Source organism: Argiope bruennichi, chromosome X2 (assembly GCF_947563725.1).
Source record: "Argiope bruennichi chromosome X2, qqArgBrue1.1, whole genome shotgun sequence".
Taxonomy (NCBI): Eukaryota; Metazoa; Arthropoda; class Arachnida; order Araneae; family Araneidae; genus Argiope; species Argiope bruennichi.
In genome coordinates, this window is record NC_079163.1 from 6,970,407 (window position 1) to 6,975,497 (window position 5,091).

Here is a 5,091-nt window from a genome sequence, read left to right on the forward strand (position 1 = left end):
CCAAACAAAATTCCATTGCCTCACGATTGTTCTGCTAAAATATCAAATCATTCTGACCAGTAGTTTTAAAATGATCGATTTTTGAAATTGTAACTGCAATTATAATCACCCTGTATCTTATATGTGTAAAAAAGCATTTTATGGCAGATGATTAATATTTCGTATTGTAATTTTGTCTTGCATTAAAAAATGCTAATACTAACCTCTCTTAAATGTATTATTGTAGGAAAATTTGAAAGACTTCAAAAGCTGATACATTTTTTACTCCAGATTGTTTCAGATCACATATATCCTCATATTTATACTAAATTTTTAGCTTTTTATTTTTAAACTTTATTTATTATAGTTTTAAACTTTTTTTATTTCAACTTTGCATTTTTATGCTGCACTTTAATTTCAAATTTATTTAATAAGAATCTTTATATATAAAGTTACAACCTCCGTGCCCTTGGCTGCCTAAAACAACAATACAAAGATTTTAAAAAAGGGAATTTTGACTGTAAAACTTATTTGGAAAAAAGTATTAGAGTAAACTAAAATCCGACATTAAAAAAATCATTAGATCAAATATATAAAAAAACAAGACTTTCTTTTAAATCAAATTTATATAAAAAAAATTTAGTTTTTTACTTTGCAATGTATATACGTAAGCAAATTTTTGAAATGCATTCCAAAATTCATATTTATAAAAACTATAGTCTAATTTTTTATAGAAAGAATAAAACATACAAAATTGCCTGGGAAATGATTGCAACATTCGAATGAAACATATTTGCTCTGAATTCCAAATTTAAATTAATTTATTTTTAATTAAATAATAATCAATATTTTACTTAAAGTTTTAATTGGACCATACTTTCTTAATGGGATAAACGCAATAAGTTTTTTTAAATTAAATAATTTTTGGTATCTGTTGCTAAAAGATACATTTGGAGTTCAATTATTTATATGATTTTTGAATTCAATTCATAAAAGTATTAAAAATGACCATTATTTCTGGAAGATTCACATGTTTAGAATGAATAAAGCATGAAAAAATTTTCTTGGATTGTAAATATAAATGAAAATAAAGGATACGTAGTTCTTTCATTACATTTAAATATAAATTTATTGGTAGTTAAATTCAGTTAGGGAGTAGAAAACAGTTCATTCCAAAAGGACATGCTTAAAACAAGTATTTTTATATATTTAGAACATGATAGTATTTATAGAAATATTAACAAATAATATGTATGAAGGTGAAAAAGAATGACCAGCAACAAAAATAAACACTAACCGGAAACCAAAAGGAAATCGAAAAACGCAAATTAATTGTGAATATCAATTTATTCTATCGCAGTTCATCGTGAAGCATGATTCACCATCATGATAAGATAAATAGATATTTTTTAAAAACTGATATCGAAAAATCAATTTTCCAAAAACATCGATTTTTTCGATAAATCGAAAATCGGCACAGCACTTATCAGCAATTGAAAATTACGAATCATCGCTATTAAGGAGATGAAATTTGCTATTTCGTTTGGATTTTAAGCAATCCTTCTCATCCACTATGGAAAGTCATAGTGGATGAGAAGGATTGCTTAAAAGCAATCCTCTCAAATCACTCTCATGCTCATTGATCCTCGTCCTTTTGTATACTCTGCCTGGAAACACGCATACATCGAAATCTCACAAGGAACATCAATATATCCGATTATTTTCTTCACACTAATCCATGGTTAAGATTTAACATGCCTTTGCTACATACAATCCAAAACTTCTCAAAGCCCTGGATTTTAACTCCTTTCTTAATTCTCATCGAAAAATGTTTTGTTACTGCGTGCCGGTTTTTACAGACGGTTCGAAAACTGATAAACACGTGGGATCCACTTTTACCTGAGGTAATGAAGTTGCAAGTCGAAAGTTTCTTACGGCTTTTTCTATATTTACTTCCGAAGCACCTGTCATTTATCTTGCCTTTCAATATGCAAGAAATAAAGGTTTCAAAAAATTTCTATTCACTCTGAGTCTTGAAACTTCTTTCTACAAGCTGTCACTAGTTCAAACCCACATCATCCATTCATACTTAAAATTCAATTCCTACACCACATTCTACTCCAGAATGACTTTGATATTTTTTTTGTTTGTTTGTTTGTTGGATTTTATTGGCGCAAGGGTCAAGTTTTGGCTAAGCTGGGTCATTTTATTTTCTTGGATTTCTGCCTATATTGGTATCCAGGGAAATAAGAATGCTGATATGATACTGAATGCAGATATGACATCATCTTAACCCCGGTCATGCCCGGATTAGTCATTCAAAGCTTACACACAAACACTTACTTCCCCAACTTGCAGCCGTTGTGGGAGCATTCTAACTATTATTCATGTTTTAATAGATCGGTCAGTCCTGACTTTACTGACACTCAAACGTTTAAGTTATTATAGGATATTAAGCTCCGACAGTTGTTATTTATCATTTTTAACTGGAAAAACCACGTCTCAGCATCTTTGCATTTTTAAAAGAAGCGAGCATTTTGTATGTTATTTCATTTTAATCTCTTATACATTTCCTGCTTCTAACCACTTTTAGTTTTATTCTTTGTATATATTGTTTTTTAATATTATACTCTAAACAAAATTACAATTATTATCCGTATTTGAAGTGTGGGCACAGTTTTTTCTACAAAAGGATTTTGCGCCAATATAATACCCACATCAATCAAGTATGCCATGCCATCCAGGCACAACCGACACAAAATTGAATGCATTATTTGACTATGATTGCGTTAAAAGACACATGTGGGAAGCTTCCCGCATTAGTACAACAAAAGTAGCGCCGGGTCTCAGAAGTAGGAATGACGAAGAAGAAAAATTCAAAAAAAATTTTATTTCATCAAATCGCATAAAGACGATGGAAGCTCTAATATTTTCTTCAAGGTACCGCTGTCAAAGAGAAATGATTTTTTTCCCCTTCTTATCTCAACTGGTGAGAGTTTATATGAATCTACATACGGTTTCTTTCTTTTATGTTTTCTCTTCCGCTGATAGTGTCTTTTGCATTTGTATAGAAATCTCAGAACCAAGAAAGAATCTAAAGGTTGAAAATAATGACTTAAGCTCAGTACTATTGGTGCCAGAAAATCTTAAAATACTGAAAGACATGATGTTGAAAATTGACAGTTTTTTGCCAAAAAATTAAAGTGTTTGCCTCTTTTCTATTGTGAAACGCATATTTGGAGGAATACAAAGAATTTTGAGAAGGTTTTCCAAAGTGTTGATCTGCTGCTCGTAAAACAGGATGACAAATGTAGGGGAAGATGAGGAGGAAGGTCAGAGATTGACCACTTGTGGCTTAGGGTCAACCGCCTCGAAGAGGATATCAATTCGAAGAGTTTGTTAGTAATATGGATGGATTATGTTAAAGACAGCAGTCGGCCACAATAAATTTACCAATACTACCACGTTCAGTGGTGGCGGGGTGGTCAGCTGTACACAAGAAGAAAAGAAGTGTCTTATGCATTTTTTATAACTATATACATCTTATGCATCTTTTTTTATAATTATACAGGGTGTCTCAAAAACCTTGACAGCGGGTTTTATTCGTTAAATATTGATCATAGACATATACTGTAAATTACAAAGTTGCGTAAAAAAAGATGCAAAATGTTATGAAATTGATTAAAATTTTTAGGGAATTAAACTTTAAAAAACATAAAATTTAAATTTTTATAGGACCCCGTACGAAAAAATTGCCGGTGAGTAAAATATGTCCTATCTTCTTATAAGATCATGCACAAAATTTGAGCATTTTATCACAAATAGTCTCAAAGATATGAAACTACATAAATGATGACTTAAACCACTTTCCAATGTCTGGATATGAATGAGTTCGCAAAGAAGAAAAATTATCTCGGATGTTCGTGTTTTAGGGGTCATAAACAAATTAACAAAGAAAGTAATGACTTGATAAATAAATAATAATTTTGCTATTTGTTGGTTCAAAAGTATTAAAAATTTGTAGAAATAATAACTTAAAGGAAAGATTACATAAAAGAAAGATTACATAAAGGAAAGATTACATAAAAGAAAGATTACATAAAGGAAAAATTACATAATTTTTTTACAAGTTCATTGACTGTGCTATTTTTAAGTTATATTCTGTAATTCATGATATAAAACTTTAAAGTATTTTTCAGGAAGCATAGATTTTAAAATTTGTATATTAAACTAAAGATATGAAGCATATTTTATTTCCTTATAATGTATTCCTGCGTCGCGTCATCTGCACTGAAGCTGTAAACATTTTCATTTTAATTTATGATTGACCCTTCACCAACTTTGTTTTAACATATCTTTGAGAGTTTTCATGATAAAATTCTGAAATTTTGTACATGACCTTATTAGAGGATGGGGCACATTTTACTAACTGAGAATTTTTTTTTGTACGGGGTCAGTATAAAAATTTAAATTTTGTATTTTTTAAAGTTTAATCCCCTGAAAATTTTAATCGATTTCATAACATTTTGCACCTTTTTTCACGCAACTTTGTAATTTACAGTATATGTCTATGATCAATATTTAACGAATAAAACCCGCTGTCAAAGTTTTTGAGACACCCTGTATACTTCAGAAGCATTGTTCATTTTTCAAGAAAATTTACTAATCAATAATAATGGGGAAAATGGGGAGGGAAAAGAAGAATTTCTCCCCATTTTCCCCGGTCTTTCTTTCTTTCCTTCCCATTTGACTCAACATTTCTCCCCATTTTCCCCAACATTTCTCCTATATGAATTTTTATATTTAGTTATTTAATTTTAATTAAGTATTATTTTGCCAATATTATCTAATACTAAGCATTTATAAATTGCTATAGCCCTGTTCATTCATTCATTTTTGTATTAATTGAAATATTTTATAAATATAAAAAAAAGCCAGAAGATTAAGAATTTTGTTAAATTCGAACCAAATACAATGTTGTTAAAAACGTATCCATCATATCATTAAAGTCCAGTTTAAATATTTCCATGATCATGATATAATAAATTTAGGTGACTTATTGCTGCAGCCTGTATTTCGATCTGTACACTAAAATCCAGACTAAAATATAAT